The sequence below is a fragment of the Mirounga leonina genome, unplaced genomic scaffold (genome assembly GCF_011800145.1).
Source record: "Mirounga leonina isolate KUSES-001 unplaced genomic scaffold, KU_Mleo_1.0 Mir_168, whole genome shotgun sequence".
Classification (NCBI taxonomy): Eukaryota; Metazoa; Chordata; class Mammalia; order Carnivora; family Phocidae; genus Mirounga; species Mirounga leonina.
In genome coordinates, this window is record NW_023270426.1 from 23229271 (window position 1) to 23247657 (window position 18387).

General features: G+C 44.8%; 1 protein-coding gene and 2 non-coding genes across 7 annotated transcripts in view; all 3 read left to right on the forward strand.

Moving 5' to 3' along the window:
- Positions 1–312: 312 nt before the first annotated feature.
- Positions 313–419, forward strand: LOC118017188. Its single transcript, XR_004681059.1, has one exon. It is a non-coding gene; the product is annotated as a U6 spliceosomal RNA (small nuclear RNA).
- A 14430-nt stretch (positions 420–14849) lies between these two features.
- MATR3 (matrin 3) overlaps positions 14850–18387 on the forward strand; it is a 47929-nt gene continuing 44391 nt past the window's right edge. For 4 of the 5 annotated variants that reach the window (XM_035014250.1, XM_035014248.1, XM_035014249.1 and 1 more), the window contains exons 1-2: positions 14850–14867; positions 17493–17573. The gene's annotated coding sequence lies outside the window, so the exon portion shown is untranslated. The remainder of the gene's footprint in view (positions 14868–17492; positions 17574–18387) is intronic. The other variant, XM_035014256.1, reaches the window with a different exon arrangement.
- On the forward strand, positions 18123–18320 carry LOC118017217. Its single transcript, XR_004681081.1, has one exon. It is a non-coding gene; the product is annotated as a small nucleolar RNA SNORA74 (small nucleolar RNA).

Here is an 18387-nt window from a genome sequence, read left to right on the forward strand (position 1 = left end):
TGTCAGAGAAACCTTCCTTGACCCCCCTGTGGTGATTTTAAAATATGCCCACAAAATCTCTGATACTCCTCCCTTCAAGAGGTAGAACACAATCCTCCCCACCCCCTTGAGTATTGGCTTGACTTAGTGTCTAACTCCTAAATAACAGAATACGGTAAAAGTAACAGCGTGTGACTTCTAAGACAAGGTCATAAGAGATTTTGTGATTACCTTAGTTTGGTAATGAGACCACATCAGGCAAATGCAAATTCAGGGACATTCTACATAATACCTGATCAGTACTCTTCAAAATTGTCAAGATTATGAAAAACAGTGCCTGCTTCGGCAGCACACATACTAAAACTGGAACGATACAGAGACAGTTAGCATGGCCCCTTCACAAGGAGGACACACAAATTCATGACGGGTTCCATGTTTTTACCATCAGGGAAATGCAAATCAAAACTAGAATGAGCTATCACCTCACACCTGTCAAAATGACTAAAATCAACAACACCAGAAACAACAGGTGTTGGCAAGGATGTGGAGAGAGGAGAACCCTATTCACTGTTAGGAATGCAAACTGGTGCAGCCACTCTGGAAAACAGGCTAGAGTTTCCTCAAAAAGTTAAAAATAGAACTACCCTAGGATCCAGCAATCTCATGACTGGGTATTTGCCCAAAGAAAACAAAAACACCAATTCAAAGGGATACATGCACCTCTATATTTATAGCAGCATTATTTATAATACCCAAATAATGGAAGCAGCCCAAGTGTACATCAACTGATGAAGGGATAAAAAAGATGTGTGTGTGTGTGTGTGTGTTGTGGAATATTACTCAGCCATAAAAAAAGAATAAAATCTTGCCATTTGTGGGCGCCTGGGTGGCTCAGTTGGTTAAGCGACTGCCTTCGGCTCAGGTCATGATCCTGGAGTCCCTGGATCGAGTCCCGCATCAGGCTCCCTGCTCGGCAAGGAGTCTGCTTCTCCCTCCGACCCTCCCCCCTTTCATGCTCTCTCTCTCTCAGTCTCTCTCTCTCAAATAAATAAATAAAATCTTTAAAAAAAAAATCTTGCCATTTGCAAAAATGGGGATGGAGCTAGAGAGTATAATGCTAAGCAAAGTAAGTCCATCAGAGAAAGACAAATACCATATGAATGGGTATTCCCACATTTCACTTGAATGTGGAATTTAAGAAACAAAACAAGCGAAGGGGGAAAAAAGAGGGAGAGAGACACAAACCAAAAAAACAGATTCTTAATTCTATTTTTTTAAAGGTTTTATTTATTTATTTGACAGAGAGCACAAGCAGGGGGAGTGGCAGGCATTGGGAGAGAGAGAAGCAGACTCCCCGCTGAGCAAGGATCCCGATGGAGGATTCAATCCCAGGACCCTAGGATCATGACCTGAGCTGAAAGCAGATGCTTAACAGACTGAGCCACCCAGGTGCCCCCAGACTCTTAATTCTAGAGAACAAATTGATGGTTACCAGAGGGGAGGTGGGGGGGTGAAATAGGTGATGGGGGGATTAAGGAGCGCACTTGTTGTGATGAGCACCCGATGATGTATGGAATTGTTGAATCACTGTATTATACACCTGAGACTAAGATTACACTATATGTTAACTAACTAGAATTACAATAAAAACTTTTTAAAAAGTTTATGAAAAACAAGAAAGAGTAGGAAACTACTGTTGATCAAAGAAGACTAAGGAAACATGATGACTAAACACAATGTGATCTCCGGGACTGGATCATGGAACAGAAAAGACATTAATGGAAAAACTGGGGAAATCTGAATAAAGTCTGTAGTTTAATTAATAGTAGTGTCTCAGTGTTAATCTCTTGACTTTGAGAAATGTACCATGGTTATATAAGATATCAATGTTAGAGGAAGCCAAGTGAAGTTTGTAAGGAACTCTTTGTACTATTTTTGTAACTTGTCTGTAAATCTAAAATTATTCCTAAATAAAAAGTTTTTTTAAAAAAAGGCATTGTGTCTTCCTCCTTGCTTTCTTTCTTAGACCATGTGCATGCTGCCATGTCATGAGGATACTCAAACAGCCCTATGGGGAGGGCTACCTATGTGGTAAGCGACGAAGGTGTCCAGCCAACAGCCATGTGAGCGAACCATCCTGGAAGAGAATCCTCCAGCCCCAGTCAAGGTTTCAGGCAACTGCAGTCCTGTCTGACATTTGGACTGCAACATCAAGAAAGACCCTGAGCCAGAATGACCCAGCTAAGCCACTTCTGAATTCTGAGGGTCACCTCAGAAACTGTGAAGCAATAATTTATTGCTGTTTTAGGCCTCTGAGTTTTAGAGTAAACTATCTAAAATAGCCTCCTTCTAGTCACACTCAACCCCCCTTTCTAGCCTCAATTTTCTTCATAGCACTTATCAGGTGACACCACATGATATGTTTGTTTATTTAACTTCTGTCTCCACCCTAGAATGTGAGCTGCATGCAAGGAGAAACTTTGTTTAGTGTATGTCCCTTGCACCTAGAACTGTGCCTGACACACAGTAAATGTTTGATAAGGGATAGTTGTAATTATTATTTTTTGATAACAGGGGGGTAGGTAAAAATCCCTTCTCTATCCTCACCCAGAAAAAAACAAAACAAAACAAAACCCAGCCCCTGGAGGATGGGGGCCAAAGTGGTTGACGCTGAGGCAATGTAGAACTAGGAAATGCAAGCAGAGATGAGTCAGAAACTCTGAAATCTGACTGAGTTCTTCATCCACTAAGCGACTTCACACAAGTTTCTTCCTCCCTCTGGGTCTTTGTTTCCCCACATATAAAATTCAAAAGACTGGGATGACCTGCAAGATCACCAAGGTTTCTCTCAGCTCTAACAGTCAATGATTCTAAAGGTGCCCTGGGAGGAGGCATAGGAGCTCAATTCTGGAGATGGAGGAAAGGAGAAGAAGTGAAGAATATGTTTTATCCTCACAGGGACCAGGCAGAATCTGCTTACCTTCATGCTGTGCTCACCTCCCGGAAACCCTTTCCCATTTGATAATCTATTCCTTTGCCAAGGCCCAGTTCTCTGCCTCTGCAAAGCCCACAGGCTCCCCATAGTCCTTAGCACAAGTCTTCATAACACATTTCTCACACTGAATTATAACTGGACCTTTGTATCCTGGGGTCTTAGCTCCTAAAAGGAGTCAGTCAGTCCCAGGTCAACACTCTCAGGCTTGCAATTCCCTCTTAGGGAATTTAGATCCTAAAGGAAGGAAGAAGAGAGAAAACACGGGAGGAGGTGGAAAACCAGGCATATCCTGGGACTCCCTTAAACCTCTGCCCTTTCTCTCTTCTCCTCCAGTCTTGGCCTCACCACCAAGAGAAGCATGCACATCGGCTTGCCTGCCTCTCTGTCTCACCTAAGTACTGGGTCAAATACCATTTATTTGAGCCATAATAACTTTCCCCTGCTCCTCCCTCCCTTAGTCCTCCACCCCTTCCCCACAATATACACATCCTGGGTCCCTTCCCAACATCTGTTCCAGGTAGCTCACGCTTCCTAATTTTTGGTATGAAGACAGGGTTGAGGGGTATTTTTTTTCTCCACAACAGCTCATGGAAAGGCTTGATGAGCTTGCTCTGTTCTGGGAATCACAGGTGGTAGGATCCTGTTCAGTCTATAAAGTGAGTTTGGGAGCCACGGGAGATGAGGCAGGACAGGTAGGCAGGAATCAGCCCTGGTGGAGGATTTTGTCCCACAGGCCATGGAAGCCATTGAAGAATTCTGCACAGATTGGAACTCACTCCCCTTTCACTCAGCCCTCCTTACTTACATCCCTTCCTATTTCTCTCTGCCCCCCACCCCACTCCATTTGTCTCATACCAGAATCTTAATAACACCAAAGATTTATTGAGAACCTTCACTGTGTTAGTTTTCTGTTCATATTATCTCATTTCCACCTTTCAGCACTGATGAGGTAGGTGTTATTGCCCCCACTTCAGGTAAGGAAAATGACTCCAGTGAGTGACTTGCCCTGTTGGAAACTAAGGAAGAAGCAGAGCCCAATTTCTTAATCATACCAATTGGTCCCTGCTCTCTACCTTTTTGCAAATTTCTTCTTTGGGGGAAACGTCCTCTTTGGGGGAGATGCCTGTAAGGAGGTCTTTGAGGTCAGGAGGTAGAACTGGGGAGAGCGAGTATAGAACCAGACTATTCTGGAACTGGGATTTCCAGGTTCTGATGGGACCTCTCTCACCCAGCCTTGCTCCTCTCTCTGCTTGGCAGGAAGTGTCTCCCATTCTCCCCATGCCCTGTCCTGATCCACTTGCTTACTCCAGTTCCTACATCCTCCTTCACCTCCTTATATACGGTTTGTCCTTGTCTTTCAGGTTCTAGGTGATACATTTGTTCTGAAAATGTCTGGATGGAGTGGGACACTCTGGAAGCTCTGCAGATAATTTGAGTGTCTAGAGAGAAAGGCTCTACCTACTCACCCTGTGCTCTCCAACTCTAACAAAAAGGATCTGGCCTGACCCTGGGCTTCTAAGGCTCTTCAGCAAAGGTTAGCTCCTCTCTACCTCATCTCCCACACCTACCCCTGTGCCCTCTCACAGGCTACAAATATATAACCATGTGCTGCCTCAAACATGCCAAATTCCTGAAATGTTTGTATGTGCATTTTCTTTCTCTGGAATGCCAGCATCCTTCCTATCCCAAGTTTTTCCTCAGGCTTGGCTCAAACATGATCTCCAGCCCCAGGGATGTCATCATCACTCAGGCTCTCATCTCTTGTCTGGACTGTTCCCTCACTGGCCTTTAGGATGCTTCTCTGGCCCTACGCCATCCAGTGCCCACACTGTACCCAGAGTAACCTCTCTAAAATCCAAACTTGATCTTATCACTTCCCTTCTTAAAACTTTCAAATGGTTTCCCATGCCCTGAAGGTAAACTCATAACTCAACTTGGTTTGCGTGCTTCTTCTACCCTGCTCCCACCCACTTCTCTTGCTTCATGTCTTCCGGCCCTGCCCACCACCCTACTGGTACTCAAGCCAGATTTCCTGACACTTTCACTCAGTTCCTTGAAAACTGCCTGTTCTCTCTTGACTAGGTAATGTTCCCTTGGCTGGAACTCTCTTCCCTCCTTCTCCACCAGCTGACTTCTACTAACTTTTGAGGCAGATCTCAGCTTGGACTCACTTCACTACAGAGCCTTCCAGAACCCCCCTGATGAAGCGAGATGCCTCTGCTTTCTGTCCCCACTGCCCATGATTTCCCCTAGGACAGCATCTATCCTGTCTGTTACTACCTATCTATTAGCTCATATGTTTCCCACACCCACCTAGGAGCCTACCTTCTTCCCAGATATAACCCAGAGTCTAGTACTGGTAGGCTCTCCATGAAAAACTGTTGAATTGGTGAGTGAACAAAGCCTTCCCTGTCTTCACAATGTGGACTTAGGCACCCACTGTAATTTCTACCACTGCCACCTCATGGTTACTATTCTGGATTATGGGTGATTGCTTCCCTGCGTGTTCCTCTCTGCTGATGGATGAGGATGGCACCTTGAATGTACTCCAGTGCCTAATACAGAGGTCAGCATTCACCTTCCATCCATCTTCTTTTATTTGTTAATTCTCATTATTTTTAACACATTTTTGTTGAATAGCTACTATATAATAGATACTTTGGATGCAGCAATGAACAAGGTAGCTGCCCTCAAGCTCACATTCTATTGGCATATATGGGTGCCTAGTGAACAGGAGGTTCAGTGGACCTCAGTCCTACTGGGAAGCCCCTGAGGGCTTTCCTGTCTACAAACTACAGCCTCTGTGGAAAGAGAACATATTCTCTTGGTGACCTCTAGACCTCCCTTTGTCTAGGTGTCCATGGGACTAGCCATCCAGCAGTGGTGGGAAATGGGAGGGAGGGAGGAGAGTGGACATAGTGTTGCAGCCCAGTGCCTACATCCAGCAAATCTGGCAACTGGCTTTTTTCTTACCCTGGAACCTAGAAAGAAAGAGATCGACAGGGGGAAAGACATAAATGGATAGGGATAACAGAGGAGAAAGGAAGGAGAGGAAAAGTGAACACAGAGTAGGAAGAAGAGGAGTCAGAAACACACAGACAGAGAAGGAGATGAAGGCGGACCAAAGGACTGCAGGACTGAGCCCTGCCCCTCTCATTTGGGTGACTGAGGGGAGTGCTGGAAAGGACTCAGTTTTGACCTCTTGGGATTCCCTAGATGATCCCTCAAATTATCTCTGGCCCCATCTGGCCCAGGAGGCTTCTGCCAGGGACCCGCCAGCCCCCAAGCCAGGATATATTCCATGTGACCCTCATGAGTAGGGACAGGCAGTGATGGAAAAACGCAGTTGGTCTGGGAACAGCAGTCCCTGATTTTCATCTTTTTCAGAAAAGATCATAGAAAAGACCCTGTGTTCACCATCTGTTTCCTCACTGGGGGCTCCAGGCTCTGCTCTCTGAGATACCAGCCTAACACTATGCCAATCTGCAGGCACAGCACAAACTCCTCTGAGCTGGGAGCTGGGGAAGCAGCCCCCACCCCCAGGAGCCCCCAGATGCCAAGCACGAGCCTGAGTTGCTAATCATGCCCTGCTCTTGCCAGCAGCTTCAGCCGCTCGCTCCTGAGGCTGTGATGCCATCTGCTGCTCAATTCAGGAAACTGGCCGACTCTGGCTGCACAACCAAGGCCAATCAGGGCAGGAGTTGGGAAGGGGGCCTACCTGGGGCTCAGAAGAGCCATGTCCTTATCTGTGGACAGACCCAGTACTGGGCGTCAGGGACAGAGCAACTGCTCTGTTCCCTGTCGTCATTCTCCTTAGACAAGGCAGGATGCCTCTCTTTTATAGGAAGGTACCTCAGGGTTCTGGAGGGATGGGTAGGTTGGCTCTGCCCTTCATCAAAGTCCAGTGTTGTCTCCAGATTAAATTGTCCAGAGAGGTCCCAGCCTGCCTTTGAAGTTCCACAGCTCTCCTCAAACCTTTTTTTTCTTTGCAGGTTTAAGTAAGATTATTCCCAGTTATATTAATTGGGTGAATGAAATAATGAGGCCAGGCCTAGAGAAAGTGGGGCTTTGAAGAAATAAGCATGCGCATGCTGAATTGAAATAAGACCTTCAGACTCTCAGCGGGTTTCTGACTTTCCTGCTGTGTTGTCCCTTTTCAGGCCTCAACCCAGGTAGGGTTATGAGCTCCAGTGTAGGGGCCACACCAATGCCAGGCACCTATTTTTGATATTTGTTCAACTAAGGGTTAGCTTGAGGAAAATTCCTGCAAACCAGCTGAGGAGGTCAACCTCTGAGGTGATTCCGCAATGATCCCCATCTCCTGAAAGTCACCCACTTATAGTCCCCCTCCTACAAAGTACAAGGGTTAATCTGTGTGGCCAATGGAATATGACAGAAGTAATGGTGTGTAACTTCCAAGATTAGATTATAAAAGACTCTGTGGCTTCCTTCTTCATGTCCCTCTCTCCCTCCCTCTGTCTCTCTGCCTCTCTCCCTCATCACTTACTCTGAAGGAAGCCAGTGGCCATGTTGCGAGCAGCCCTATGGAGAGGCTCCTGTGGTAAGAAACTAAGGTCTTCTGTCAATAGCCACATGAGTGAGACTCAAGCAGATCCCCTTGGGAAACCTTCAGATGACTCTAGCCCTGGCAGGCAGCCTGACTGTAAACTCATGAGTGACCCTGAGCCAGCTCAGCTGAATTACTCCCATTTCCTTACCCGAAACTGAGATAAATGTTCAAAGTTTGGGGTAATTTGTTATGCAGCAACATAATAAATCTGTCATATGGTATTATTATTATAATATCATGGCATATCATCTGCATTATATCACTTCATTTCCTTATAAGATCTAATATGTGGACCCTACCCCCTTTTTAACTCATCTCCTTCTACCCCACCCTCTTCCCAGCTCAGCCTCACCCAAGGCTCACTCCTGCTTCACTCTGGCCCATTGAATTTGCTTTTCTCTCTCCTGGAGCCCCTTCCCAGCTACCCCTAAATCTCTGCACAGTCAGTCACTCCCTTATCTCCTTGAGGTCTGTAGTCACATGTAGACTTTTCAATGTAGCTTTCCTTGATCCTATGCACACCTGAACTGCAGCTCCTACACGTACCTATTCTTTTCCCTATTTTTATCCTTAGCCCTTATGATTATATAACATATAAAATAAAATATATTTTATAATTTATCTTATAATTTTTTAAAAGATTTTATTTGAGAAAGAGAGCATGGGAGAGAGAGAGAGAGCACAAGTAGGGGGAGTGGCAGAGGGAGAGGGAGAAGCAGAGTCCCTGCCGAGCAGGGAGCTCCATATGGGGCGCAACTCCAGGACCTGAGATCATGACCTGAGCTGAAGGCAGACACTTAACTGACTGAGCCACCCAGGTGCCCTATCTTATAATTTCTATCTCTCCCCTTGAATGTAAATTCCATGAAGGCAATAATTTGTGTTTTTGTCTATTTTGGTCACTGCTCTAGCCCTAGCACCTGGACTAGTGATTAGTGATGCACATAACAGATGTGTGATACATATTCAGTTGAATGGGGGAAATTGTTATAATTCATCAATTACAGCATGTATATCTCCTAGATGCCATCTCATATGTCACATGCCAAGTTATGATGTCACATGTATATTATATTTAAACGCAGTGTAAGACAGTGCAGAGAGCCTAGAGCCATAATTAACAAGACCTAGCTTTGTTGCTTGCTGGCTAGCTACGTTACTATAAGAAAGGCATGTATTACTCTCTGAGCCTCAGTTTTACTCATTTGTAAAGTGAGATTATTATAACCTCCTGTCCTACCTATAGTGTAGGTGTAGAAATCAATAAATGAATGTTACAAAATTTTTTTAAAATCTAACATATGTTTCTGAAATGTTTTCCAAAGGCCATGTCATGTGTCTCAGGATATAGTCTTTGGGGTTGGGGGAAATAAAAAGAGATCTGGGAAATTTGGGTTCCAGTAATCCAATGACTCCTTTTGGACATTCACAACCATTAGCATATGAAAGGCTCTGAAAATCCGCAGGAAAGATCTTTTCCTAAAGCACCTGACTAAACTTGGTCTTGATCTCTACAAATACACACAGAGTAGCGCCTGTGTTGTCAGGATGGTATTGCTACTTTAGATCAAGAAGGAATTCTAAAGTTCCTGAAACAGAAATCCGAGTGGGGCGGGCAATGAGATACAACAGCTGAAACGGAGATCGGCAGGAGGGAGGAGGAGGAGAAAAAGAAAAAGGAGGAGGGAAGAGAGAGGGGGGAGGGAAAGGGAGAACAAGGAAAAGGAAGAAGAAAGAAAAATGGTGGTGAAGGGAGAAAAGGACAACTAAACTCATCCCCGTCGAAAAGAACTCTGCAGAACAAAGGCAACCTGAAATTTCCCAGGGCTGGAGGGTGGGGGAGGAATCCAAGAATCCTGGTGCTGCCCACGGAGCCCAGCTTACTCCTTTGAGCGTTGCCTCTGCCAATTTCCGCAGTTGGAGCTCAGGCTTCCTTTTCAGCTTCAGGAAACCTCTGACTGAAGAGGTTTCTCCTTTATCAGGAAGGAATCAGGTAAACCAAATCAGCAGCTTCTGATAGTGTACTTATTAAGTGCCTGAAATGGCAGCTGCCATTTTTCCTTTCCTCGGGAGCAATAGCCTTCCCAGCAGCGTTCACCTTCCCCAGCACGCCTGGCTTGGAAAAGGGAGAGGAGCTGCAGTTCCTCCCTTGAAGACTCCCTAAGCTAAGCGGGAGAGGAAGAGGTCGGCAGGTTTATTCTTGACCTCCAGGTAGGCCTGCCCCAGCCCAGTCCACACACTAACCGGAAAGGATGTAGGTCTCTCAGGCATCCACTCACACTTCCAGCCCTCATGGCTAGGAAGTCCTTTGTTACATCTCATTTCAGTCTTTTCCCTATAACTTCATTTTTTACTACCTTTCCTTTACCAAAGAAGAAGGGAGGGATTTGACTGTCCTAAGTTGCATGTATAGAGCAATTTATACTAATCAATATGGTTATAACCCATCTCTCTGGGCATATGATTGGTGAATATTATTTGAGGAACCCCACTTCCCACCAGCTGGGAGACTGGGCTTTTTTTTTTTTTCTTTTTTCCGAGTATATGATTCAAAGTGGGGTAGGGAGGTCATGAGAAAGAAAGTAACATAGGTTGAGCACCTGCCTGGTCCCTTATATAAGACATCTCATTCCATCTTCACAACAACCTAAAATGTAGAGATTATAATTCCCATTTTATAGGTGAAGGTACTGATGTCCAGAGGTCACTTAAAGTCAAATAGCTGACATGTAAGGTCGTGGTGTTAGAATCTCACCAACATATGACTCCCAAATCCATGTTCTCTCTACCCAGGGGGCTTGACTGTATCACACAGAAACCTGGATCTTTGTTTTTTTTCCATTCCTTGTGATATATTAGATTTATTCCCTAACCCCACAAACATGCTGGGATTCTGGCGATTTTTACATGCCCATTTACCGGGGGGTACACTTAACATCATAAAAGTGCAAATAACTCCCTCAAGTCTTTGCTGTGACCAAATTTGAACTCACTCCACCTGATGTCCACCTGCCTCATCAGACTGTAATCATAATGGTAAGGACCATGTTTGTCTTATTCATCACTCCATCTCTCCTAGTGCCTACCAGAGGGCCTGCCATGTGGTAGATACTCAATATGTGTTGACTGAATGTATGATGAGGACAGAAGGAGAAGACTCTGTAAAACAAGATAAGAGAATCCGAGAAAAAGACTTAAAAGGCCAACATTTAATTTAAAGAAGGAGAAGAGAGGTAGCTAGGAAGAGACTGAGAGACAGCAAGATAAGAAAACTCAGCACAAACAAGCAAGATAAAAATAGCCTCTTGCCACTGTCCTTTTAAAATTACTTGCTATATTTGAGCCTAAGTGACAAGTGAAATCTCCTCTGTAATTTCCCATGTGTTCAGCTTAATGAATTTCTGGCAAATGGTTTCAGCATTGGAGGGCCAATTTGGACATTGTGGGGGTGGAGTTGGTGAGAAAATGAAGGGTATGGAAATAGACTAATTGAGTCTAGAAACCAAATGAAGAGGTGATTGGAGGCATGTGAGGAGGCAGCCAACTCTTGGAACTTGCTCAACATCAAGAAGGACTGGGAATTGGTCTTGCTCTAGCTGATGTCATTATGATGTTTCCCTACATGCTATAGAAGAAGTCCAGAATCCCAAAATGCCTTGCAACGATTCTTTCTGTCACACTGTCTATCTCCTAAAGAGTTCTTTATATAAACAGCATTATATTAATGATTTAACTTCTGCCACTGGAATGAATAAAGAGACTCTGTCTCTTTCAGGTCCATAAGTCTTACACACAGTAGGTATACCATAAATGTTAACCAAATCATTATGAGGGAGGGAAGTTAGGTAGTGCAAGGATGGGAATGCACAGTCTACTCCTTTGCTTCTGTTCATGCTGCCCACTCAAATGCATTAACTTCTCTGTATAGTGAGAAAGGAGCTCCGAGGGGCCATAGGACCCAGAATAAAAAGTCCTTTTTAAACCTTAAAATTGGCAACGACCATGCAGACCACAATTTTAATCAGAACTGCATATCTTTCAGGTCGCCTAATATGTTTTTCATTCTTGTTTTAATAGCTTTTTTGGCATGGAAGTCACATACTATACAATTCACCCATTTAAAGTATAAAATTCAGTGGTTTTTATTATATTCACAGATATGTACAACCATCACAATTTTAGAATATTTCATCATCACCTCAAAAAGAAACCTAGAACCTTGATCTTTCACTCCTTTCCCCTTCAGGCCTGAGCAGCCCTTAATCTATTTTCTGTCTCTACAGATTTTCCTATTCTGGACTTCTGTATGAATGGAATCAAACAATATATGGTCTGGCTTCTTTAACTTAATGTAACATTTTCAAGGTTCATTCACGTTGTAGCATTCATTCCTTTTATGACCAAGTAATATTCCACTGTATGGATATCCCACATTTTATTTATCCATTTGTCAGTTAATGGACATTTGGGCTATTTCAACCTTTTATCTCTTATGAATAATGCTGCTACGAAAATCTGTGTACAAGTTTTTGTGTGGATATATATTTTCATTTTCTGGGGTATATACCTAGGAGTGGAATTGCTGAATCATAAAGTAACTCTGTGGTTAATCATTTGTAGAACTGCCAGACTGTTTTTCAAAGCAGTTGCACCATTTTACATTCCCACCAGAAGCGTATGAGGAGTCCAATTTCTGTATATCCTTGCCAATTCAACTATGCTTTTGAGAAATCACAAGGACAACTACAGGGCCCCACTCTACTCTGGATAGCTATTACAGAGAAGCAGCAGGAGGGGTAGAGTACAGGGATGAAGGAGGGATCCCTCTTCAACTCTAAGCTCTTAGGATCATCCAGAGGGAATGCTGCCATCTCTAGTACTCTCCCTGACTCCCCCAGCTAGGTTAGCTGTCCTCTGACATCTGTCCAGGGATACCTAGACTATTTGTCATTTCCCCCCCCACTAAATTGTAAGCTTTAGGTAAGCAGAGATCTCTATTGCTCTGACTTTATCTGAAGCACCTGCACAGGGTCTGGCAAATGGTAGATGTTCAGTAAATGCTGGTTTACTGACTGACTGAATATATGATTGAACATTTCTCTACTGGTGGTTCCTGTCCAGGGAGGAGAGGAAAGGGATCAATCTCAAGGGCAAAAGGCTTCAAGAAGGGAAGCAAGGAGAGTATAGACAGAGGAGAGAGGGAAAGGCACGCAAGAAGTTTGGGGACCTAGTGTCCCTTAGGGCTAGATCCAATTATGAGGTCAAACTCAAAGCTAATGAACCTACCCTAATCCTTTGTCTCTCATCTGGCTGCATTTTTTTTTTTCCTAGAAATTTTCCCTTTTCTTTTTTTGTTATTATTCCTAACAATTTTGTCTTTGCAAGAATAAGAAACATTAAATAAAAATGTGGAAGGAAAAAAAAAAGAATAACACAGAAACACAGTAGAAAAGTAGTTGCTATGACAGGTAAAAGACCATGTCAATCAACTCACCAAAATGAGTTCAGAATTTAAAAGGTTAGAGGCTAAGAAGGTTGACTATGAAGAATTTTTTAACTAGGAAATGCAGAAATCATAATCTAGGTTTTCCTCCGTAGGACACTGAATGCCCTATACCTAAAAAAGTTTACATTTTCAATGACATGACAACATGGCCCACCACTCAGCCTTACTCATAATGGTTGGCCTTCTTTCCACACAAATCCTGCCTCCTACCTGACTAATCTATGAATCCAGTAGTCACCAGGTCATTGGTCCTTCTCTCCCCAAAGGCCCTGTATTTCTCTAGCCTCAATTACTTCCTGTCTCTTCCCTGAAAGCACACATGCACATATTCACACAAACCTCACCTTTCCTTTTCCTGAATCCTCAGGATAGCTCTCCTTCTCCATTTTGTGTGTTTAGAAGAAAAGAAAGCAAAATATGTGAGATGTCAATGCAATTTCGCCTTTAGCAGAGCTCCACGGGACAATTACCCACCCAATCTGCAGGGTTTTATAGCTCTCATAACCCTCTTTTATGAACACACTGTGACAGCCGGATGCAGGCATTGATTATGGCAGCAGTCTTCATCCACATTCCTATTTAACTGCAAAGCAGAGCTCCTGCCTACTAGCTCAGCACTGCTCATGTGACTTTTTTAATTACTGCATTTATGTAAGCCTTTTTCCAACCACAGCCTGTGTCCGACTCCATCAGAACTGGAGGAATTGTGCTTACTACTTCTGTCTCTCTCTCGCCTTAGAGCCTAGTGCCTGTCTCTAGCCGGAATCAATTTTGCACTCTGGCCTTTCTCAGCAGAGGTCTGTGAGGAATGCGGTGCGCAGGAAACACATTTCCTCTCATTATGACAGCTGAGGGAAGATAATAAAACATGTTGGCAAATGCCAAGGGCAGTGGCTGATTCCTAGGGGCTTGCCTGGCAAAGGTGCCAGGTGCTATAGATGAGCAGACAGGATAGGCTGCCGTGGGGGCTAGGAGAGAGGGGCTCCAGCTTTACCAACTATTCAGCAGGACAGAATTGTACTGACTCTAGCTAATGGGAGAAGTTTTAGTGTTCATAAGAAATGCTGATAACCTGGTGGGCAATCTGTCTAAACTCAAGATGTGCCTCCTTGGCTGACTGTGCCACGGTGCAAGGCAACTCTGGCAGAGAGAAAGCCAGTATTCTTTAGGTACTGCAACTCAACTAAGGATGCCACTGCAGGGCATCAGGGACGCTGACCCACAGGGTTAGGCTGTAGGAGTGCCAGGCAGAATCTACCCGAAAATCTTCTGGAGAGAACCCGAAAACTAAGGTGACCTGTGTGGGTGGGCGAGCCATCAGCCCAGGGACAACCCTACTGGAGAAAGCCTGAGAGATCTGAGCGGGAGGTGGAAAAAGCGTGGGCTGCACCAGCAGGAACCCAAAGGCGCCACTCGTGCGACAGGATCCGGCATCCGGCGGGCTCTCGGTGTGGGCAGGCAGGAAGCACGGCCCCCCTTAGGACACACCAAGTTCAGTCTTTAGCACCTCCAAACCCAACGCCCCCTCCCATCGGTAAGTAACAAACGGGATGGGGGTCAAATAAGTGTAGCCCTCGTGCAGATTCCTGCCCTTCCTATTGTGAGGTGCTAGCTTCTCTAAGGAGTAAGCTCACCTCTGCCACGGCTCCTGCATCTTTCTAACCCGGACTTTCCTGGGCGGGGCTTCCGGGCCCCGCCCACTAAGGGCCTGCTCCGTATCCGCCCCGGGGCGGGGCTCCCCTCGGTCTCGGGCTGTCCTTTTCCTTGCGGCCTCTGCTCCGGCGGGAGCGCCCCGGCGGAGCTCCCGACACGTGCGGGTGAGTTAAGGGCCAAGTGGGGAGAAGCTTGGGAGGTTTGCTAGTTCGGGGAGAGAGGCAGCTGTGGGGAGGCTTCTTCTGAGGCACGGGACGAATTTGGGGTTCGTTCCATCATGACCCCGGGTTTGGAGGGCATCTAGAAGAGTCGCTGCGAGAGTGTAGCCCTAGAGTCGCCCCCTGTTTTCTACCATCCCTCTTGTCCCTGGAGAGTCACCTAGATCTGGTCTGAGCGAGTCTCGTTTCCCAGGCGCCTGGCGCCGGGGCCAGGAGCTGGGGAAGATTTGTGATGAGCACGTGTCCGGGTGGAGCTCGGTCAGGTCTTTCAAGCCCCTGAAAGGGGCAGGCTTTCTTAAGATTTCGTTTTTAGACCTCAACAGTGGGCCCCCCTCTATTTTACTTTTTCTCTCAATTGTTTGGAGTTTGTTAAGAGTGAAATTAGAGCATGGCTGGAAAAAGGTATTGTCTTAGATACCCTAATCTTACGTAAATAAGGTAAATTACAATGGTGAATGGGTAGGAATATTTATTAACATTCTTGCAAACATTTTGGTTACTGCTTTCAACCAATAGTTGAGGTCGTTGGCAGGAATGGCAGCTTGTTTCCAGTTCCTTTCATACCATTATCACATCGGATTTCTCCGAAGTACTGCTTTATTGTTCTTCAAAAGGTCTCATAATCCACATCCTCTCCAATCTAGTTTTAACCAGCCTTTCCGATTTTCCCTGCCCATTGCTCTCCCAAGGTAACTTTCCCACTTCTATTCCCCCTATTCATCATCTCCTTGCCTGGAATGTAGCTCTTGATAACAGGAAGTGTTTATTGACCACATACTTTATACCAGATATTCTTGGGCTTAATTTGTATTATTTTTTGGTCTAACAACCAGCTCGTGTACAGAGTACTATTGATAACATTCCCATTTTACAAATGAGACTGAGAGGTATGGAGAGGTTACTTGTTCACTGTTACTTAGCTGTTAAGTGATAGAGCCAAGCGTCCTTCTACTTGTTGACTAGATCATTAATACGCCGCTGTTGAGGGGCCCCTGGCTGGCTCAGTCGCTCATCAAGAGCATGCAACTCTTGATCTCAGGGTTGTAAGTGCGAGCCCCATGTTGGGTGTAAATTACTTAAAATGTTAAAAAAAAAAAAATGCTCCGGTTGAGTTGCTGTGGCCCATGGCTAACAGATGACGTGAGAAAATAAAGCTACCCAAGGAAAAGCTTTTTGTTTTATTGCCTATTTCTATGACTCAGAAATAATTTATGGGGTTTTTGCGGGCAGAGGTCTTGAACTTCATGTTAGTGTTCACTACTGTTGGCTGACTCTAACCTGGAGTGCTTTGATTGCAGAGGGGACAGCCGTGGGCTTTGGACAGAGACAGCCCCAGGTGAGTGCAACTTCATTAGCCTGCCTTCGGCCCCAGCTGTAGGCAGCTGCCTAGGTTGCTGTGTACCTAGGCACGTGTTACACTGCTGGGAGAACAGCAGCCGATAGCTGGTTGGCATTCTGGGCCTGGTTCATGCCAACTCTGTTGTTAACTATACCAGGATGCCAGCATAATTGTTTATTCATTAAGGTTAAATCTGTAAGGGCATGACTTTGCAGGGAGAAACCTAAAAATCCAAATCTTTTTGAGTGGTTCTTGTTCAACAGGTTTGGCTAGTATGAAGTTACTTGAATCATACCTTGGAAACAGAACAAAGGTAATCGAGCCATGAGGAATGTAGTAGAGGGAGAAAGTCACCTTTTTATTTTTTGAGTGCCTACCAAGTGCTCCAAAGAGTCAATGGGATTTTTGCAATTTTTCACTGAAATCAAAGTGCCTGGCCCCCATTCCTGCACCATAGAAAGCTAGTCATGCTGATCCCTTTGTAGGGGGTTTCATAGATGCAGTTACCTATAGGAATGCCTGATTAGGGAAATGTTGATGTGAATTTGCTTTAAAATTAGGGCATTCTTCTCTAGGTCTTTAATAAAATAGAAAAAAAACAATAGATTGAGAAGCTCTAGGCAGTAGGCTTAGCTACAACCATACTAATTTCTGCTTTAGGCTGACACTATATTTTTGTTGGTTTCTTACTGATTTTCAGGAGTGAACAGAGTTGTTGCCCCTTTGGAGCAGTAAATACTGGGTCCCTTTTTGTAGTGATTTTGTTTTGCAGTCAGGGTGATGCTGGAGATTGTCCAATAGGGCTGACTTAGTTGTTGCTTCTGTGAAGTGACAGCCTAGATTCCATAGGAGGAACTGGTGAGGATGTTAGGAGGCATGGGAGTTATTTATAAAAGCTAGCTTTGTTATGTCAATTGGCTTTCCCTGAAAAGGGTTAACTTAGCTAAATGTTGAGTGCTTTGTGTGAATACCTCAGATGTTCATTGTAAATAGCCTTTTACATATGGCGTCTTAGGAGTCACGCAATCTAGAGGGTTTGGGGAAACGGTTAGCTTTAATGGTAATTATAGGCAAGAAAAAGACAATGGGAAATAAAATAATTCTGGAGGGTATTGAAAATAGAGTAAATCATAAATGGCAGACAGCATTGTTTCCATTTCTACAGAAAAGCAGCTTCAGGAGCTACTGTTTTAGTCTGGGGTGTTGAACCATGAAATCTTTTTCTTTTTCAGGATGACTTGAAAGTGGGGCATCCTGGGTCCTCCTAAAGAGAAAATTAGTGGCTGGTCAACAGTCTGTAATGGCATTCTCAGGTAAATGTCCCTATTCATTCCAACAGTGACTGCCTCCTGTGTGGCAGGCCTGTTTGCTGGTTGGTAACCATCAGGAAGCAGCGGGGAGGCAAAATCACCGTTTTTGCGCTCCCGCGCCAACACCCCCCCCCCCGCCCAAACAAGTTCGGCCTCTGAGCTGTGAAAGGCTAAGTGGGATTTTGGTGGTTATGGTCTGAAGTCATGTAGGATCTCTGAGATTATCTGTACCATTCCATCTGAGGAATGTAAAAGGAGATTGTAAAGTCCCGGATAACAAGGATGGTGTATCTTGTGTGTTCACTGCTAGATCCCAATCATAGTGCCTGGCACATAGCAGGAATTCCCTGAATGTTGGACAGAATGACTGAAGGCATGGGAAAGGGGTTCCTGTTTCCTATTTGTTTAAAGGGCTTGGCAGCAAAGTCTGCCATCAGTGCTTCCAGGCTTCTGGTTTGTAGTCAACAATTGAATTCATGAGGATACCTGTATCCCTATCTTCTACTTGGGGTGTCTGGGTATCTGAAACAAAGAAAGCTGTTTTGGGAATCACCCAGCTGTTGTCAGCTATCCAGGCTAGTATGATGCCTTGGATGGTGTTACACTGTTGGAAGAGCAAATGCGGCCTTTATTGAGGTCTGGCTCCAAGCACTGTTTTGGTGTTGTGGCTAAGTACTCTTGGGCAGCGTTTTGCACCTGTGAGAGTGGAGTAACTCCTGTGGAGTTGGTCCTAGTCTGGGTGCAAACAGTTTTGTTTGTTTGTTTGTTTTTTGAGGAAAGGACCCTATCTTAGGGATAGTTTGTCATTCCTTTCCTC